This window comes from Mixophyes fleayi, chromosome 3 (genome assembly GCF_038048845.1).
Source record: "Mixophyes fleayi isolate aMixFle1 chromosome 3, aMixFle1.hap1, whole genome shotgun sequence".
Classification (NCBI taxonomy): Eukaryota; Metazoa; Chordata; class Amphibia; order Anura; family Limnodynastidae; genus Mixophyes; species Mixophyes fleayi.
Genome location: NC_134404.1, coordinates 67,781,390 through 67,804,170, shown reverse-complemented (window position 1 = coordinate 67,804,170; position 22,781 = coordinate 67,781,390). Strand labels below are relative to the sequence as shown.

At 40.3% G+C, this 22,781-nt stretch overlaps 1 protein-coding gene and 1 pseudogene across 4 annotated transcripts in view; both read left to right on the top strand.

Annotated features, from left to right (window-relative positions):
* Nucleotides 1-22,781, top strand: part of SPHKAP (SPHK1 interactor, AKAP domain containing) — a 184,020-nt gene that overhangs the window by 11,791 nt on the left and 149,448 nt on the right. The window lies entirely within an intron of this gene.
* On the top strand, nt 9,027-11,036 carry LOC142142676 (polyadenylate-binding protein 1 pseudogene; annotated as a pseudogene).

Genomic DNA, 22,781 nt, shown 5'->3' with positions numbered 1-22,781 from the left:
ACATGAAAGCTGCAGAAAATTGCCTGAAACTTGATTTTCCTTAGAGATGTTTTACAGGCCTCTGAACAGCCTGCAGACTGTGCTGACTTCTCAGTGCACACTTGGGGGTGTATAATTTAAAATGACGTTTGTAGCAATTTCAAAGGTTTCTGGACCGTTGGTTAATGCTTCTAAGTCAGAGGCAAGTGCTAGAAATCTTCCACTTAATTTGAAGAAGAACGCATGTCCCTAAGTGTTTTAAATGTCTGTTGTATCTGGTGCTCTGATTGTCTCCCGTAGATAGGTGACTCTTTAACTAGTTGTTATGATTCTATTATCTCTGCTAATTTACCAAAGCTCTTCACCAGCCCAAAACACTTGCTAGGAGAGTGGTCCCCAATATGTATGGCTGGGGAGGGTGGCTGCAGCTACCATAGTTATTTTACTCAAGTTTCTTTGCTTATTTTGAGTCTTGCTATTCATGAACCATAAGCACTCTTATGAAGCTCTAGTCAACAGTGGATACATTCATATAGAGTGGAAAAACTTCATACCTTCCCATCTCCCGTAATGTTTGGGAGACTCCTGAATTCCGGGTAGGTCTCCCAGAGTCCCAGGACAGCAGATAATTATCCCACATCCTGCCCACTAGTGAAGTGGGCAGGATGTGATACTCGATGATGCGTTTCGTGGGGAATAGCGTCATTTGATGATTTTGTCGCGGGGAAAGGCTTAGAGTATATAAATCCACTATGTATAAGGCCTGCCTAGCATGAGAATTGGTTGCTTCTCATTTGTGGTTATACTATTTAGCATGGCAGTTTGCTTAATTGACCGCCTGGAACTGTGATCGCTAACTGTACACTTGCTTCTGTATCCGCAAGTGCATTACTTTGCTCCCCTGTCCTCACCAGGAACTATAGCCAATTGGATAACAAAGCAGTGGCTTTGGTGAACTGAACTTTGTTCTGACCTTTGAATCCTCTGGTTCCCAGTGATAGAAGCATCACAGCTATCAAGGTAAAATAACGATTTGTGGCCTATGTGATCAATGACTCTATTTTAGCTCTTATACTCTACCATAGTTTCACCAATGGAGGAGTATTTTTGCTACCTTTAATAAAAACATTAAAGGCAGCACAAGATCCAGCAGATCCACAAGACAGGTCCACTGTATGGTGGATCTGCTAGTTTGAAGCAGTTATGTGGCTCTGCAATGTTTGGTGCATTTTATGCTTTTTTTTTGCTGTTTTCTCCCCCAGTTTTATTTGCCTTTTTTCTGCATTTTACCTGTGTTATGTTTCTGCTTTACTTTCTTGAGATTCAAGTTAAATTAAAAAGAAATAATGGTTAAAGTTGTGGACACATTTGAGATCAATGTTTTCTTTCATCATGCCTAATTCAAACAACAAAATAAATCGTTAAAATTCAAAATAAGAGTTATTTCAGTGTAGCTGTGAGAGGGATTTACCTCAATGTTCCTGTGATATTAAAGGTCTAATACAAAGTTTTACTTAGCGAATTATACTCTTAGTTTGCCAGTTAATCATTGACTGTTATCAAAGTGTATTTGCCTGTGGGGGTTTCACAAATGCCTTTTATCATGGTAAAACTAAGGGCACATTTTATCTTCATTGTTGCCTGGAAAGCTATAAAGAATGATTCAGTATGTTATGAATGTGCCCAGAGGAGATTGAGAATAGGAAGAATATGACAGAATTATTCTCCTAAAATGTAACCAAGTGCCAGGGGAACTGTTTTCAAAGTCAGATATATGTGTCCAAACAGAAGGTCATGCTCCTAAGCAATATGCTTTGAGAAACGCCTTACAATAAGGGCTCATTCTCACCTATTTGCTTTTAATGTGCTTTTCACACATTAGTAAGTGCATGAAAAGCATATTAAATACAGGAAAGATGAGAATTCTGGGTACTGTTCCCACTGTTGCATTTGTAAATTAAAATTTTAGAACACCACACCCCCTGTTTTCTCATGTATTACCATGCGCTTCCAGCAAAGTAGACCGTATTGGAATAAACATATGGAAACTCTGTTCTTTATCCATTTTTACAGTATATATGTGCTAATTAGCCCTACGTATTGGTAATTCACAAGGGGACCTTCCAAAGTAATGGAGGCTGAGAAATGTAAAAACACTGAAAATAGAAATGTGCACATTGGGGCTATTTAGAGGTAGGGGCTGGCTCGGCTGGTCCCATAGTGGGCTACCTTGGGCTTGGTCACAGGGCTACCTGCATTTTTTTTCTCTTTAAAATGTTTCTAATTGGCTGCTAGTCTCCCCCCCAGGGCTAAACTTTGCCAGCTAGCCCATGCTTAGAGGTGGAGGCATTTCCACTCTGGAAATATGTAGGAAAAAACAGAATAATAAAAACTTATCAGCATGCATATGCTGAGTCAGATGTGCTCAGCCCAAAAACAGCAGCATTTTTGCCGGGCATATTGGCGTAACAAGTGTGTACATTTACGTCCCATGACAGCTTAGACATAACATAGAGATGTGGCTTGATCGTGTATGTAGTCTAAAGTCACATTACTCTATCTGTACAGAATATAATAATATAAGGAAGTGTTACATACACAAAAGAAAGTTAATTATAAATGCAAAAGTGGCATTTTCAAAATAAAATGTCATTAAATACAAGCACGAATATAAAGTACAAATACAAACTAAATTGAATTAAATACAAACATCTGCGGATTTCCCCTTTAAAAATCCAATGGGACACCTTGTTCCTGCAGTAGTCCAAATGGCAATATCAATGAAGTAATGTGCATAGATGGTCGTGACTTGATATAATATAGCCACAATGCTAATGATTCAAGTGCTGTCCACTGGATGGGTCAATATACAATCAGCCAATCAGAAGCTGCTAGAAAAAAATGCTGATAGTCATCGTCGCTGTTGCATATCTATGTACCAGCACTCGCAAAAGGTATCTGCGGATATTTCCACATCTAACTGTGTCACAATTCTTCTAACACGCCATTCCTGTACTCAGCCTATGCCTGCCAGACTGCCAGCTCTGATTGCCCATCCAAGTTTAGGGAGAAGAAAGGCAATTATACTCAAAAATCTAAACATGGATGTATGCGTATGCATTTTCATTGCACCTATGCGGTACGGACATGTGTACCTTACCCCAAGAAAATTAAAAAGTCCTACTTTCATTGTGTATATAAACGCTAGCCACAGATAAAATAAGGTATCATCATCATCATCATCATCACCATTTATTTTTAAATTAGGCCCACTCCTCTCCCATTCCCGCATTGGCTTTTGCACCACATTTCATAAATTGCACTAAAAGCACCTGAATGTTTAAGTCTGTGTAATTTGATGCTTCGTATGTGTAGTAAGACAACACAAATCCAAATGATTGGGAAGCAGCTTGTGCGACCAATGTAAGAGATTTGGTTATATCATACCTACATATTAGGATATAGCTGTAAACATCTCTTTAACAAAATGTGACCTGTTTAAAGTTTTGAATATAGAATACTTGTCCAGCAGACGTCCCTTGTTTTGGTTACTGGATACTGTTCTTAGTATTACTTCTTATCCCATCTGTTGTGTAACTCTGTTATATAAATAATGATTTAAAACACAAAAGAATTGTATTCTGATCATGTCCATTGGTTAAGTCATGTTGGTTTTGTTGCATGGTTCTTTGTTTGTGTAGCGTATAAATGTATTAAATTATGGTCATATTCAATGGTTAGGTCTTGTTAGGTAGTATTGTTATTACTGCATACACCTTGTAGAGATTCACCTGGCCAACAACAAAGGGTCGCTGCAAATGGTGTTCAAATGTCAGAGTTGTCTTTTACCTTTTTATTAAGTTGTTGCCACAATAGTCTGTAAGATCTTCCTGAAAGAGTTAATGTTCAGTCTACATCTCCAGTAAGGTTATCTATTTCAGTCTAGAGTTTGGAACACAAAGGAAGGACTGAAGAAACATTAACGTTCTATCAGATCTATCATTGCCGTATAATGGGTCACTGGCTGATATACCAAAATGGTCTCATTTCAACCACTTGACCTCTATCTGTCCTTAGCCATACTCAGGAACTACATTGGGATAAGATATTGGCGGTGTGATGTTGTTAATCAGTTAAATAAAGAAATAAGAATTCTGTTTGCCCAACCAAGAGAGCCCCATGTCTCTCCATCTCTTCGATAGTATTTCAGTAACACCTATTAGCCTGTAAGCCCCATAAAGATAATCAGAGGGAGCAGTTGTAAGTTTCTTGGTCTCCATGGTGACACTGATCTCACATTTCTCTGAGGCCCAGTATGTATGTGCATTGCTAGATTACAAATCCTTTAGCTGTCACTGTCTAGAGCGTCACTCCTGTCACCAGGAGGAAACCACCTCCCTACGGCCAGGACTTGGCCATCTGGCGGAATTGTCATTTTCTCGCTTCCCTAGAGAGTCCTTTTAACCCGTTTAAAGTGCTGTGTGTGCTCTTCATTTACCTGTCTCTGTAAATGGTCTGTATGCCACAATTACTATAATTATTACTTTTATGTATTGCACATCCATTGCCATAAAAGATGAACAATGCACACATTTTGCTTTAAGAGTTGTTACGTATTTACTGTATTTCTCCTCATTGCACTCCCTTTCACTGACTCTGCCAGCTCCATCCACCATGGTGTCATTATTCTTATTAAAGTATTTAATTAAAGATTATATGACATACATTCGGAGGTATCCTTTTCAAATCTGGGGTTCTGTGCGCTATCCATTGTAGGACCACACTACCCCACTAGAGGGAGCATGCCATAACATTAATCATTAACCCATTAACCTATTAGCCCCTTGTTTTCCATCAATCACTAATCTCCTATCCTCTAACATTAACACTATACAACTATCCATACATTTTGACACGAATCCTGCTGGCCTCTTTCAGAAGCTGAAGATGAAAAGGAATTTCAACTTCCAACATGATAACAAAGCACATATAAGTCAACCAAGGAATGGCTTCGGAAAATGAAGATCAAAGTCTTGAAATGCCCCAGTCAGAGCTCAGACCTCAATCCCATTATAAACCTGTGAAATGATCTACGGAGATCCCTTAACAATTTAATGGAAGTCAAACTTATTTGTAGGGAAGAGTGAGAAAGAATGGTGCAGTCCAGGTGTGTGAAGTTAATAGAGACTTATTCCAAAAGACTGCTATAAAATATACTTCCACCAATTATTAGTTTAGGGGTGTGCACATTTATGCAAAAACAGCTATTGTAGGTTTTCTTATTTTCATGTCTTTTTACTTCAAAATGTATTTATTTTTCACTTGTTACACGTTCACATGATAGGTGGAAAAAGGTTTGACATAATTTATCTTGATTCACATCACATCTCTGTAGACTCTTTATATCCTCTGTAGGTGAAAATATTATTATGGTGGAGCAGTCACTTATGTCCATGTCTGTCCATGTGCCCAATTAGTTATACTAGGGAATGACATAGTGAGCAGAAAGCTAACAGTCCATGTACATTCAGATGACAAACTGGCAGATAGGTTGCAGCACAAAGTAAGAAGACAGTACCCCAGATTTAGGCAGGTTTATGCATGGGGACATCTCCATTATTATTATATTATATAAATAGATGATGATATATGTCTTCATCTTACAATGCAACCTGTCTCCTGTTCCTGGAATAAGTACCCAAGGATTCTTCTTACCTATAGTTTGTACTTTGTATGCAGTAGAGTAACTAGCCCCATGTATATGCATTTAAATGATGTCTTTGTGGAAAATTTATGTTACACGCAAAAGATGTGGGTTGTTGTGGTGGTTAGAAATAGCATGCTGCACTCTGGAAAATGTATTTCCAGTATTACTGCACTTCCAAAAAGATTTCTATGGGCTGCAAAGTATACGGCTCGGAGAGATTCCCTTTGTTTAGTGGAGACACAACGAGAGGTAAAGATTAGCACTAGCAGCTGTCATCTATTTTGCTGTGTTATGTTTGTTATGGCTGAATATGTTCCCTAGTGGCTGGACACTAGAAAACAATGCTAGCCTGAGCACTACCTGTACACTTTTTTTTTTCCTGTGTACTTTGGGACTAATTGTTCTCATTACACTGCTGTCCAGACGATTCATAAAGGGGTAATAAAAATACAATAAAATCACAGGTTTAGCTGTCAGACTTTTACCCCTCACACTCTTGTAACATAAGTAAATTACATGAATGCAATGAAGACAAATAGTGCAAAATATGCAGACGTTACATAAACTGCCTATACATAAAATATACAGAAACTAATTTCTATCATACGCTGGCAGCAAGTTGATGTACATAGACAGTAGACATGTATGGAAGATTGAGGAACTGTTTCTGTGAAAGAAGACTGTGGAACTGCTCAGGGGAGATAGACAAGAAAAAGTTTATATAAGATCATTCAACCATATATTTGTATATAGAGACGCAGCCCTGGGTACCGTATATGGTGAATGATAGATTTACCTTTAACGTAAACTTTTTCTGCAACAATATGTTGAATGTCAGGTCCGAGGAGAACTGTGTACCCTCCTGACATAAACATCTATGAAATAAATTGTGTTTATTGTAGGTGTTACAGCCGGATAGGAGTCTGTTTTTACACTGAATTCCAGCTAGCATCTAGTGCTGGCAGCTCTTCTTTCTGTGTGCCCTGATGACTTGCTGTAGAGACTCATGTACAGTGAGAGCATACTCTCCATGACCTGTGTTTCTTTGCCTCAGAACGGACCAGCTATGCAGGAAAATGAATGGACCGGCCGTAATGGGAGGGAGATAGCTGTGTGAGTATACAAATGACTGAAAAGGCTGCAAACTCTAATGGCTCCTGTTAAGTTTTATAATATCTAACAGCCTTTGCAAAGCAGCTGAATTATATAAAAAGAAACATGAAGATGAAACTCAGTCAGATGAAGAAACCAGCTCTCCCATAGGAGTCGTTTAATAACCAAAGGGCCTAAATCGGAGTTATGGGCAAAGCAAAAGAAGGAGCGTGCCATGCACTGTCATTGTACTGCAGTGGGGGTGATTTAAAATGTGCGGACAGAGGTGGGAACACTACTTTAAATTACAGTGTAGAAATAGATCTGTGCAGTACTTGTGTGTTACACGCAGAAGCAGACAGGATTTTCCATGCATGCAAAACAAAGCATGTGCACTCGTGTATCAGAGCCCTTTGTCCCCCAGAAGATATCCTCCTTTTTGTTACTTTGCTCCTACCTGTGTTTGAGGTTCCAAGTATACCATTTTGCTGCTGTTTAAATGTTAATATCCTTATGGATCTGAATTGTTGAGTACTTTAGTATAATACTAAGAAAATTTAATTATTCATTCTGGTTCCATATATGAATTTATTATTTTTTTCGGATTACATTGTATGTACATTCATGTGTTAAACATTTGTGTAAGTTTAGAATATTGTAATCTGATTGATTGATCAAATATCTTCAAATGTAGCTTTCACTATAAAGGCTGCACTGTAATTATCACAGTACCCTCGATAGGTACATTTTACACTTTAGCTATTTTGGAATAAAAATACTCAAACTTGTTTCTTCATGTGACTGAGTTGCAGATTGTTTTTATATAATTGATATAATTGGAACCATGTGAAGAGGTTCTGCAATAAGCCTGCACCTCTTGTATGTCTGCTATACATTATAGGTCATGTACTTGTTATGGAGGTATTTTTGAATCAAAGTCCAGGGTGAACCTTAATTGCTGGTAATGGCTTTACTGGTAATGGCTTTACTGGCTATGTATATCCAGCTAATTGAAGAATATGATAAGTATATATAAACTAAATAAGGGTGTGGGGTGTGTGTTGTCTCTTATATCTAGCATAAGCCAAAACAGAGAGATAATAAAAGTACATTTATTGGATGTTATCAAGATCTATGCAGAGTTAGAGAATATCATAGGGCAATATTTGATTTTTTATAAAACAGAATATAATGACACCAGATAAGAAAAACCCAACACAAAATTAAAGATCATTGTACTGTAAAGATATACGCTATATGCACATACAAATACATATACTTTGATATGGAGTTGGTCCCCCTTTTGCAGTGATCACAGCTTCCACTCTTCTTGGAAGACTTTCCACAAGATGTTGGAGTGTTTCTGTGGGAATCTGTGCCCATTCATTCTGTAGAGCATTTATGAGGTCAGGCACTGATGTTGGACGAGAAGGCCTGGCTCACTATCTCCGTTCCAGTTCATCCCAAAGGTGTTTGTTGGGGTTGAAGTCAGGGCTCTGTGCAGATCAGTCAAGTTCTTATACACCGAACTCATCAAACCATGTCTTTGTAGTCCTTGCTTTGTGCACTGGGGCACAGTCATGTCGGAATAGAAAAGTGTCTTTCAAAATTTGTTGCCACAAATTTGGAAGCATAGCATTGTCCAAAATGACTTGGTATGCTGAAGCATTAAGATTGCCCTTCACTGGAGATAAGGGGCCTAACCCAAACCCTGAAAAACAGCCCCATACCATTATCCCTCCTCCACCAAACTTCACAGTTGGCATAATGCAGTCAAGCAGGTAACTTTCTCCCAGCATCCGCCAAACCCAGACTCGCCCTTCTGACTTGCCAAACAGAGAACACGTTTCCACTGCTTCACAGTCCAGTGTCGGTGTATTTTACACCACTTCATCTAACGCTTGGCATTGGTCTTGGTGATGTGAGGCTTGCATGCAGCTGCTCAGCCTTGGAACCCCATTCCATTTAGCTCCAGCTGCACAGTTTTTGTGCTTACATTAATGCTAGTGAAAGTTCAGAACTCTTCAGCTATGGAATCAGCAGATCTTTGGCGACTTTTAAACATCATGCGACTTATCAGTCCTTGACCCCGCTCTGTGATGTTACGTGGGCTTCCTCTTCATAGCTGAATTGCTGTTTTCCCCAAATGCTTCCACTTTCTTACAATTGTCCGTAGAATAACCAGCAGGGATGACATTTCATGAACTGTCTTATTGTAAAGGTGGCATCCTTTACAATAATGCGTTCGCAATCTCTGCCACAGGAAGCAGTGACATGGTGCAGAGGAGTCTGAAGGAGGCAGCAGTCACTTCCACAGCGTTTAATTTCAACCACAAGAAAAGATGAATCCTAGTGCTCCCAGCTACCCAACGGCATCACTGTATGTAGGGGACCTCCATCAAGATGTAACAGAGGCTATGCTGTATGAAAAGTTCAGTCCTGCTGGTTCCATTTTGTCAATCAGAGTATGTAGGGACATGATTACACGGCGGTTTCCTGGCTATGCTCAACTATGTCAACTTCCAGCAGCCAGCTGATGCTTAGCGTGCACTGGATACAATAAACTTTGATGTCATAAAGGGCAAGCCTGTATGCAGTATGTGGTCTCAGCGCATCTGTCTCTGTGAAAGAGCGGTATTGGCAATATTATCAAAAACCTTCACAAATCCATTGATAACATTGCTTTGTATGATACATTCTCTGCCTTCGGCAGACCTGTCTTGTAAGGTCGTGTGATGAAATGGATCCAAAGGCTGTGGATTTGTACATTTTGAGACACAGGAAGCTGCAGAGAGGGCCATTGATAAAATGAACAGTATGCTTTTAAATGACCACAAAGTTTTTGTTTGGTTCGTTTGGCAAATATGGATCTGCTCTTAGTGTTAAAGTTATGACTGATGAAAGCGGGAAGTCTAAAGGATTTGGCTTTGTCAGCTTTGTGAGACATGAGGATGCACAAAAAGCTGTGGATGAAATGAACAACAAGGATATAAACGACAAGGCCATCTATGTAGGATGAGCCCAGAAGAAGGTCGAAAGACAGACTGAGCTTAAGCGAAAGTTTGAGCAAATAAGGCAGGACAGAATCACCAGATATCAGGGTGTCAATCTCTACGTTAAAAACCTTGACGATGGTATTTATGATGAAAGACTGTGTCAAGAATTCTCACATTTTGATACAATCACCAGTGCAAAGGTAATGATGGAAGGTGGATGCAGCAAAATATTTGGTTTTGTGTGATTCTCATCGCCAGAAGAGGCAACCAAAGCAGACACAGAAATGAATGGTAGAATTGGAGCCACCAAACCCTTGTATGTTGCCCTGGCACAGCGCAAGGAGGAAAGACAAGCTCATCTGACCAACCAATATATGCAGATGATGGCCAGCGTCAGGGATGTACCCAATCCATCATCAACCCTTACCAGCCACCACCATCCAGCTATTTCATGGCCACTATTCCACTGGCACAGAACCATGCACCGTACTATCCAACAGGACAGATTGCTCAAGTTACACAAAGTCCCCACTGGGCAACTCAAGGTGTTCGACCTCACCCATTCCAGAATATGCCGGGAGCCATCCGAGCTGCTGCTCCAAGACCACCAACCTTCAGCACAATGAGACCAGCGTCACCACAGGTCCCACGTGTTGTCAGGACAGCGTTTGCAAATACATCAATGCAGACAATGGGTCCTCAGCCTACAGCTGCTGCTGCCGCAGCTGCAACTTTTTCTGTTCGCTCAGTTCCTCAGTATAAATATGCTGCTGGTATTCGCAATCCTCAGCAAGACCTTAATACTCAGCTGCAAGTCACTATGCAGCAGCCTGCAGTCCAAGGACAAGAGCCCCTGACTGCCTCTATGCTGTCCTCTGCTCCTCCACAGGAACAGAAACAAATGCTTGGCGAGCGTCTCTTCCCTCTGATTCAAGCCAAGCACCCCACACTGGCTGGTAAAATTACTGGAAAGTTGCTGGAGATTGACAACTCTGAACTACTCCACATGCTCGAGTCTCCTGAATCCCTCCGCTCCAAGGTTGATGATGCAGTTGCTGTACTGCAAGCCCACCAGGCCAAGGAAGCCGCTCAGAATGCTGTTAACACTGCGGGAGTGGCTGCTGTCTAACATGTATGCAAAGGGGAACGTCAAAAAAACTTCATTTGGTTGGAAGAAAATATCAAAACATGGAAAAACTTAAATCTTGCAAAAAACACTGCAAAACATAAAATCAAATAAAAAAAGGAAAGGAAACTATAATGCGTATGTGCCATACAAATGCCACGTCTGGCATCACTGCTGGTCCTAGATATTAAAAAACAAAAACATAGCAAAATGTAAAAACAATGTTGTTTTTTTTTAGACCTGGGAGAGAGGCATTTTGAACACAGTACGAGAAGTTAAACATTCATTTCTTTGATTTTGTAATTCTTTATTGTGGAAAGCCCAGAATTTCACCACACTTGATAGCTTGTGGGAAAGATAGCTGGGCAAAGAGACATAATTTGGATTATAAAATTCTTGCTTTAATAAAACTTTAAACATATTAAAAAAAAGGTGGCATCCTATCACAGTACCAATAGGTACCAGTAGCTTGAAGTTACAGAGCTCTTCAGAGTGACCCATTTTGTATCACAAATGTTTGCAAATGGAGACTGCATGACTAGGTGCTTGATTTTATACACCTCTGACAATGGGTCTGATTGAAACACTTCAATTCAATAATTAACAAAAAAAGGAATACGTTTTCTCCTGGACAGACCATATTACAATGCAAGGGGTGCAAATTAGTTTATTATTTTGAACATAAGTTAAATACTGGCTGTTTTTTCATCTATCACACAAATACTTGATAGCTTTATTTTGACACTGAAAGTTAAAGTTGATCTAGGACATAGGCAGGGCCTGATTAAGGGTTCTGGCCGCCCTAGGCTAATACGGCCGCAGCGCCCCCCCCCCCCCCCTCCTCCGAATATATAGGTGTATAGGAACTCTCCTGAATATGAATGTTCAGGTGTATTCTCCAGCATTCAAATTTAGACAGATTGTGCCATTGTCTCTTACCTGTTCTTGCTCTTCTCTCTTGCAACTTTGTTATCCTCTCGCTGGCTTCTGGAAAGTTGGCGTCCTGTTTTGAAAATGCAAAAATGTATTATAATGCAAACCCTGAATGATTAGGCCCTTTAGTTAAAACAAAACACTCCATTATGGCCAGCTAAAAGTACCCCATTGGACAGGCATATATAAGCAATATCTGAATATTTGTTGTCAATCAAATACAAACCTCTACCAGCCCCATCTCACTAATATTTAGTATTCTAGTGATTGCTGAGACCACCCATGTGACCACCACACAATCATGAGATTCTGCCCCCCAAAGCTGCTCTATTTTTTAAATACCCCCTGCAGCCATTTTCCTTAACCACAACCCCCCCACAGCCATTTTCCTTAACCACTGCTGCAGCCATTTTCTTTACCTCCCACCCTGCATCCATCCCCCTTGCAGCTATTTTCCTTACCTCCACTCTGCTAGCTAGCTATCCCCCCCCATCACATCAAAACTCCCCCAGTCACATATATCAGCCCCCCTCCTCTGCCCTCCTTCATACATATCAACCTCTCTCCCTCCCTATAGATTTTCATGGCAGCCCCCCCCATCCCACCCTATAGATTTGTATGACAGTCCCCCTCTCCCTCCCTATACATATGCATGACAGTCCCCCCTCTCCCTCCCTATAGATATGCAGGGTAGTCCCCCCCCTCCCTATAGATATGCAGGGCAGTTCCCCCCCTCCCTATAGATATGCAGGGCAGTTCCCCCCCTCCCTATAGATATGCTGGGTAGTTCCCCCCCTCCCTATAGATATACAGGGTAGTTCCCCCCCCTTCCTATAGATATGCAGGGCAGTTACCCCTCCCTATAGATATGCAGGGCAGTTCCCCCCCCTCCCTATAGATATGCAGGGCAGTTCCCCCCCTCCCTATAGATATGCAGGGCAGTTCCCCCCCCTCCCTATAGATATGCAGGGCAGTTCCCCCCCTCCCTATAGATATGCAGGGCAGTTCCCCCCCTCCCTATAGATATGCAGGGCAGTTCCCCCCACTCCCTATAGATATGCAGGGCAGTTCCCCCCCTCTCTATAGATATGCAGGGCAGTTCCCCCCCCTCCCTATAGATATGCAGGGCAGTTCCCCCCCCTCCCTATAGATATGCAGGGCAGTTCCCCCCCCTCCCTATAGATATGCAGGGCAGTTCCCTCCCCTCCCTATAGATATGCAGGGCAGTTCCCCCCTTCAATTACCTGTAGTTGTGCCAGCGTCGTTCCTCTCCTCAGATCAGCAGATAGGAAGTGAAGACGTCCTGCTTCCTGTCTGCTGCACAGCAACAGGCAGCCTGGCGATTGGCTGTGTGTTGCTAACCACTGACCACCATTGCTTTTGATTGTCGAGCCCTCCACCCCCCCCCCCCGCGGCGACCCCCCCTCCCCCACCCTGAAAAAAAAAATGAATGAAGAAAAAAAAAATACCCACAGGGCAGCGCCCCCCGGGACCCAGCGCCCCAGGCTGCAGCCTGGTCAGCCTAGTGGTTGATCAGGCCCTGGACATAGGACATGCAAAGTTACTCCTTTTTTTGCTTTGCTCTCCTTTGTGACTCAGGCCCAAAGAGTGCATGTCTAGTAAGACAGTAGCAAATCTGCTGTCAATACACAAAATCAGTACAAAATAGATTTCAGAACCATCAAGTTTGACAGTCCATTTACTTTTGCTCTGCTATTCCACAAAGAACAATGATTTGCATAGCACAATTGGCAGTGCATGAGTTAAATTGCCTGGTAGTTATAGTGGTACAACACCTGGAGTGCCACAAATTGTCTAATCCTCGGTTTTAAATGTTTCAACGTCTGACCAGTAACTAAATATCTGTCCGAGCATTCATTTCAGCACCCTGGAGAGCGATGCTAGCATTGTGTTGTGCTGATAAGGAGCATTGCGATCCAGCACAGCTAACAGTCACAGGGGTCAAGTTTTGTCAGCTGAAATCTTTTGTCAACTTTCCTGGATACATGCTTGTAAAAAATGTAATTACAGACAAGGAGTCATTTCCTGGTTCTTAGACTCTTTTTGTGCTATTTTCAATCCAAGGCAGATCTAAGGGATAAGTGGAATGGCTGCTCTTTCAAATTAATTTATGTGGGCTTGAAATCTTACTGGGAAATTTGTTTGTGAAGCCTGCTTAAGCCTGGCAAGGTGCTGTAGACACAGACATATTTGACAGCAGGTGACAAACAGCGACACAATCAGCCATAATCTTATCTGATGTAAACTGCAAAAGGCTCTTTTAAGATCTTTATTCTAAACAAACACAAGAGCGAGATTGTCAGAAGACTAGATATTACATCACTTCACAATCTTTTGTTCTTCTATGGATTCCTCCTGAAAAATAACACTCAACATCTCCCTAGTGTCTACCACCATCCCATCGACCTCTGAAGGTGACCTTTTCTATTGCTATTTTCCTCCTGAGATATAACACCCTCCTCCTGAAAAACTATTAAACGCAAGCATCGCTTTGCATTCATTCCTGTAAATTACATTATTCCATTCTCACACGGAACAAAGCAGTTACTCCCATTTCTGACAGCACCAACATTATTAAGATCTGATCTTTGCCCAATTTGCTGGTAATTGGTAGCGTAATGTACTTTTACCATAGTCAGCGATGAACAGTCAAGATTTCTAAGAGAGACTTGCATCGCATATAGAGAGCTCACAGAGCAAATCATACTGGAGTTGAGATTGCTCCATTTGGGGCAAGAGCCTGAAGCCCAGACTCTTCCTGTTACAACTCAGTGGTACAAGTATGCCGTGGTCAAAAGATAAAGTGAGCTTGGGTTGAGAGGTTTCAGTAAATATAAAGAGATGTTTGTGTTAGGTATATATAATTATGGTTGTAATTTGCTAAAACATCCCTTAATTTACTGTGGATGATTAAGAGCCAGCTAAAATACAGATTGATGTCAGTCAGCCACAGCACCTTTTAAACTTTTATGTCTGTAATTAAAGGATATGTTGGTAAACCTGCACAAGGCTTGCTGTGTACAATAATAGACCTGTGGTGAGCAATGCAATTAGAAGTGATACAGGGGCACATTTATCATTATTCACATAAAGTGAAAAGTAGTTTTCAATCCTTATCGCAATGATAAGAATTGAACTACTTCTCACATTTATGTACAGCCGTGCACAGAAACAGCAGTTCCGAAAAACTGCTGTTTCAGTGATAAAAAAAACATACTTACCCCCCTCTTCGGAAGCGCTGTCTTCGGGTCTTCTCTTCACTCTTCAAGTGCGCATGTCCAGTTCCAAGAACTGGACATGCGCACACAGATCCCCTCTCAATCTCTGCAACTATAGTTGCAGAGAGAGAGCGCTGAGTGACAGGGAGGGATCATGTGATCCCTCCACACATGCGCTGTCCAGCTCTGCTCTCCGGAGCAGAGCTGACAGCATTAGATTTCCTCAATTCGGATGATGTACGCCAGCTGCAGCTGGCGTACATTAACATGACAAGTTCCCGAAAAAAATGTTTTTTCGGGACTTGTTAGATCTGTTGAATGGTGACTGCTCCCAAAAACGAAGAGGAGTGCAAACCAGCAGATATCCATGATATGTGCTGCGATGCCCCCTTAATAAATTTGCGGAGGACACTGTGGGACCTTAATGACCCGTTAAAAGCACTATCGTGCTTTATTAAATATGCCCCCTAGTGAGAAGATTAGAGAATAACGGGTATATTTACTAAGCGGCAGTTTCGGCAAAGTGCCAATTCATGGTGGTTTATTGGAAGCACTACTTAGTAAATATACCCCAAAGTGTTTCAATGGCTGATCAGTCACAAAAATATGTCTTGTGTGCAGCCATGTTTTCAGCAGCCTCCTGAACTGATGGTAGTTATCCACCACTGCATGTGATTAACTGATGGTTAATTTTGGTTTGGAAAAAACAAGTATGGGCTTTAATATTTGTTGTAACCATATACCTGCTAAATTGTTAACATTTGAATAGTTTCCTAAATAGGTGCATCTATGAAGCCAACACAAGTGTTCCCCAATCCTATTGTAGACCCATACAGTATTTTTTTTTAATATATATTTTAGATAATGTATACAAACAACTACCAGGGTCCAATATATAACATGGGGACCTTTATGAAATATGGTACACAGGTAAAAATGTTGTAACACACAGCATCAAATCAGATGTTTACTTTCATTTCCTACATGGTACTAGAAAAATGACAGCTAGAATCTGATTGGTTGGTATGGATTACAGAACATAATTCATGTGCCCAGTTTTCATAAATGTTCCCAAGTGTACTTAAATACATTCAGAGGGGTCACTATGCTATACTATTCATTGTACTTAATGCAGAGAATAGATCATGACTTGCTCTGTGCAGAAACAATGTGAACATTTGCTGCAGTCACATGGATTAACACTCAGACAGTAATGGTCGATGGCGACTGTGATTTATGTTAACATGCCTTAAAGTTCCACTAATCCTGACATTAAAAAATATACAAACCGCAAATTGTCACAAATATATATGTAAACATTTCAGGAGTTTATTAGCATTTCTGAGATCATGGTGGAAGATCTGATTCATTTATTTATTAATCTCCATTACACATCAGCCCTTTTGAAGATTGGTGTAGGGATCGTCTCTGAGGGCTAGATTTACTAAGCTGCGGGTTTGAAAAAGTGGGGATGTTGCCTATAGCAACCAATCAGATTCTAGCTATCATTTTGTAGAAGGTACTAAATAAATGAAAGCTAGAATCTGATTGGTCGCTATAGGCAACATCCCCACTTTTTCAAACCCGCAGCTTAGTAAATCTAGCCCTGAGTCTGAAACGGCTATTAATGCAGTAGCTTCTGGTTAGCTGCATGGCCACTGCAAATATAAAAGCAAATTTCTGAGGTTCTGTCACTATATAGCAACTTTGACATATGTTTGTGAATGTTTGAAGATTTTATTTCATTTTCATATTTGTCATGTCAGTGATAATCATTTCTGTGGCTGCAAACTGCAACCCAAAGTACAGAGAGATTTCTAAGTGATTGATGCTCAGTTCTTGTGGTAAAATCTGTATCGTCAATTGCAGGGTTGTTAATTATGTTTACTGTATTGTTTTTCAAAGGAAAATTGGATCCCTTTCATTTTTTAATTATTTTTATATTAACATTTGGTATAAATCACTCTATACAGAGATTATTTTCTCTGCTTGTTTACCAATATTGTCTTATAGTCTTATAACAATAACTCTGCATTTGTGTGCGTATAATAGATAGGGTAAAGAAAATGGATCAGACTATATATTTGCTGAATGTTTCCCCAATGAGCCCAACATGCTCAGCAGATATAGAAGGTGCCGTGATAAATATTGGCTCATTTGAATCCTTTTAATTAACTCAGTTAATGATAAACAGGAAAGGAATGTTGGCGAGGGAGAGTCTGTCCATGAAGATGATTTCCAGTGTCTGTTCCTCATCACATAGCGGATGTCTGGATTTACAAAATATCTGGCCCATCTCAAGTTCAGCTCCAGGCATAATTTTGTTCTATTTTTCCCTTACTTATTAGCAGTTTGAGGACATGGTGAATTCTGTACGGAACAGAACGATACCTGTAAAAAAGGTCACACAAAATGAAAACATATTTTGTGTTCTGCAGTAGGGAGAAAGTAAATAATAAGGGTCATTGTGTAAACATCCCACATGTGCCATTATGATGTCACAAAGGTCTAGTTGTAGATTGGGAATGAATATTTGTGTTGAAATGTATGAAGAGTGTTCTAAAGTACTCTCAATTAGACACAATGTTACTGTTAGATTTTATTTTACGAAACTAGATATATTTTAATGAGCTGGAAGGAGTGGAGGCTGCACATATGAAAAGATGTCCTGATTTTACATGATGTAGCAATTTTTGGAAGCTACCCTAAATGACCAGAAACCTACACCAAATCAGAGGTGGCAGAAAACAGTACTTTCATGAAATGTGCAAGCAAAGTTGGAAACATAAATGTACTTGTAAAAAGCAGAGAAAGGTGTAAAGAAAGGGGTATTGGATTGTCACTTGAAGTAAAGGCAGCCCAGACATATGAATGAGGTTTCCAAAATGTAAAAGGTAATTATGGTGCAAGCTAATTGTGACAGTAGACGATGCTATGGGGTGGTTTTTTCAGTTGTGCAACTGATGCACATTCCCCAACCCTTGTACAATACAATAAAGAAATACTGCACATCAGCTAGTAAATTGCTGTGAGAAAATGGATGGGAAATTAATAATTTTTCAAGGCACATTTCCCACCTTAACACAGCAGCGTTAAACCTATTACCATTATTACGGTAAATTAAACACTGATCTCTGCTCAGGGAGCCGCGAGCAAAAAGCTGGCATTAAAATTACCGTATTAGTGGTATTAATATGCACTATTATAGCAATATCGGTAATAGTGCGCATGAATAGTATATGACCCTATATGTAATATCACCTTACTGCAGCAGAAGGAATAATATGCTCTGTTCAGTTAGATGATTGGCTGTGGAATAGAATCCTGGCGAATGAAGAGACACTTGAAATAGACAAGTTAGAGGTTTGAGAGTGACCATGGGCAGCACATGGGAACAAGAAGAGGAATAAGTGTAGATGGCTGGGCATTATGTATCATATTATAAACACACTGCTGTCTACCGATTTGCAAAATGTTGGCCCACTAGGCCAAATATAACAACCTGTGATGCTGCAGTCTTTGACACTATAAGTCCCATGTGCAGCTCCACAACACCTGGAGAGCTACAGGTATTGGCACCAAGAGCATCGTGGGTACAAAGTACCTGGACCCGGGTCTGTCTTCAGAGAAGTGGGCACATCTGTTTTGTGTACAGGCCTGGACACAGTTCGCCTAGGCTGGCCTAGTGCATGCTATTTGGAGTACTGTCACTAAATGTTACACTGATGGTAAATGTGCTATAAATGTTCTAGAAGAAGTCTTTCATTGCTAGAACTCTCTGTATAAAGTGAATCCAGTGAGGAACACACATGTTGTTCTGGTATCTGATCTACTCAGGATTCTAACAATAGCTGGTGTCATAGATCAAGATGTTGAGACATTAAGTTACTACTTTGCAGACTGCAACTTGTCAGAGTGTTTCTTAGTGACAAGTTACTTCTACAGGTGCTAACTAGAACACTTGTGAAAGTGGCAGAAGAACAGGATTTTTAATTTGTCTTAAAAAAGCAGCACACATTAATTAAATACAAATACCACACACCATATGATTATATTCTGGGCTTTTCTGTGCCCTCTCATTGTTTTTGTGCATTATAAGCCAGGTTACTGCTTAAAAAATGGTACATTAGAGCATTAGGCTAGAAAACTCATAAGATTGCATATGTGTTTATATTTCTGTAAATGTTCAAATTACCTTATATATGCTTATTATTTGTAATTAAATATCAGCTACAGTTGCTTACCTGCCTGCTATGAATTAAATTAAATATTATTTATGGGCTACAATTAACATGAAATACTGCATATCTGAAGAAAAAACTCTTGTATTAATCAGCAGACATGCATTGTACATATATGACCTGGGTGATCTTCTACTTAGCATGTCCATAGTAGTGTGCTTGAATTAATAAAGGTGTGTGTCTATTTGCTGTTGTTTTATACTGTGTGCAGTATAAAACAATAACTCCAGAATTAGGACATATTGGAGTATATTTACTAAACTGCGGGTTTGAAAAAGTGGAGATGTTGCCTATGGCAACCAATCAGATTCTAGCTGACATTTTGTAGAATGCACTAAATAAATGAAAGCTAGAATCTGATTTGTTGCCATAGGCAACATCTCCACTTTTTCAAACCCGCTGCTTAGTAAATCTAGCCCATTGTCTTCATTATCCAGACCACTTCTTGATCCACCCAGATGAGCCACATACTGTCTTAGCTGGGTTCCCAAATCGGCAGGTCGTGTCCCTATAGCATCTTAGGATGCCAACTAGGCGGTCACAGTGGTCTATAACACCTACTACAACTAACTATATGACTTATTTATTACACTGTATATTTTACTTGCTTCTCTTTATCATCCACGGTCTCCATGCCTTGGGTCCACTCCAGTGTCACATTCCTCTTCCAGCTCTTGGTTTATTTCTCACCTCGGCCTCCCATTATCCTCCTACCTTCAATTCGAATTACTTCACCTATTTCCCCAATTAATGAGTGAGGGGACATCGGGACTTTCTTTATTAAACATGTCACTGAAGACTGAATATTTTGATCACATAGTAGTTGTGCAATTATAGCTGAGTTCACCTACAATGTGCCTAGTTGGTAAATAATAGTAATCTTATTGAAAGTCTTGGATGACTCCTAAAAGACCCCGACCTATGAGGGGAAAGATGCTCTGCAGCCATCCTGAGCACTTTGATCCTACTAGATCCACCCTTCTTTATCAGCAATGTTTATCTGTAAGGCACTGCAAAACTCAGCATGTCAGATAGTTAGTATAATGATACAAAAATAAATCATACAGACAAACAGTACAGAAGGAGGGGAAGTTGTGAGACAGAGGGGAGAGTGGGCCTTGCTTGTGAGAGCTCACTGTCTAGAGGAAGAGGGCAAGGCTGAGACTATAGGAGCTATTGGACTCAGAGCATAGACAGGACTGTAGCTGGGAGAACTACCACAGGTAGCAGCATCAGTTGGAGGTAGGGTGCGGTATCAGAGGATGCACAGTTTTGCAGACACCCTTCACCCCCGCATACACACATAACAATGCAGACATTTCCCGTGAAAACAGGTATAAATGCAGAGATGCATAACAACATAACAAAATGACATATTTGCTGTTTAGGCATATTTTGCATGTTTATAAAAGAAAGTTAATGTATTTTTCTTCTCCTTCATATCCCTCTCTAATTCAGCATCCCCCTCCCACCAATATTGTCTCTACAGTGCACATAAATGGGTTTTGAGGATAACAATGTAAAAAATCATATTCCCATTGCCAGGTCTCACATCCCTATATTGTCATTTTCTCACATCCCTGTATTCTATTCTGCCTCTTTCTTCTTGACCACATCCCTGATATTCTCACAGAGTCCCTCATTTGTTGTTTCTATTAAACGATAAACCCGCAATTATACCACTTTTACATTTCTATTGTCCTGACATCTCACAGTATACAGCATCCTACGTCTATAAACCCCTTTCCTATTCCGCCGCACTCACACAACCCGTCCCTTAAAAGAGAACAATGCAGATCCCTATATGAATACTAAGGTAAAAATAACACTTCCCTCTGCGTATTTGCATCTCTGCATGTTTTTCATTCATATCATTACTGCTTATATACTCCCGACCACCAACCTCATTTCAGTATCAACAATAATCCACAGGGTGTCTCATTTATATGCAGCAGGGCAGACATAACACTTTAAAATTGTCTCCGAAAATACATTTCTGACCAAAGGGCGACAGTTAAACATTAATGTAACAGATAATGCTTTGTCTCTGCTGAAACTGTACACAGATATGTGCGTACTCTGGCAGGCTTCCAGCAACAAATCAAGCTACATGACGTTTCAAATGGCCAAAGAGGGATACAAAAGATGAGTGCAATAAACGTATTATTGCTTGTGTTTCCACCTCACACACAGATACCTACATATACCTCATCAGACTATCAGGATTCGGTCATTAATTACCAGAACCCAGCTTAATGCATGCAGCCACAAATACCTCAAGATATTCAGCACAACATAATATGTATGGTTTTATGCAGTGCTTTTTTTGTAAAAAAAAAAAAAGGTGCTGGAACTCACGTCTTATTAATCTATTATGAAAAAAAATAAAAAATTATATATATATATATATATATATATATATATATATATATATATACATAAATTTACTCCCTTCCTTGCCCCTCACACACTTGACAATTGTAAAATAAAAATAATAACTCCTACCTCCTCCTGGTTGGCTGGCAAGGCTGCAGTCCAGATGACTGATGGAGTAAACGCAGGATATCTAGAGGGGAGGCCCCATATGTTAATTTAATAAAACAAACATAACAACTGGACATCACTCACCTGTTACACACTGACATGTCCCCTGCTGCGGCTGCCTACCAACTTTTCTCACATATGGGCGCTAGCTATTCTCACCCCTATTCTGCACCCTGGTTTTTTGTGGCCCTCTCTTTCCACCTCCCTCCTTTTTCTGTAGCCCTCTTTCTGCTCCCCTTCTTTATTCTGTAGCCCTCTTTCTGCTCCCCCTCTATTCTGTAGCCTTCTTTCTGCTCCCCCTCTATTCTGTAGCCTTCTTTCTGCTCGCCCTTTGTTTTTCTGTAGCCCTCTTCTACTTTTGCCCCTTCCCGCTTTCTGTAGTCAGTATTACTTACCTTCTTTGCATACTTCTTTTCACTCTTCTTAGTTCGATCGCTGCTCCTCCCGCTGCCCTGCTTCCGGCCGACGGAAGCAGGACACACACACACACACAGATGCGGTGCTGCACTGTAGCAGCACCGCAGAGAAAAAAAAAAAGTAAAAAAAAAGTTAAAAAAAAAAGGTGCCGGAACGCCATTCCCAGCGTTCAATGGGAAAAAAACCACTGGTTTTATGAAATAATTATAGAGAATATCTGAGTCAGATGAATACTGTTGGAATCTAACTGATCTTCTATGATGATCTATATATGAAATTATTGACCGGAATGTGGTAAAGAAGCAATGAGATGGTTTCGGTTCAAAAGCAGTAGTTAGCAATGGCTTTTTATCCACACAAAACAGCCATAGTTTTATGCTTTGTAATGGCATAGTCAGAAGATAGATATTACTCTTGGACGCTTTTTGCTCCAACAAGATACATTTTCTAAAGGCAGCCCCAATGTCGCCTTACTGTCATGAGTTTTATCAAATGTAATTCATGCTC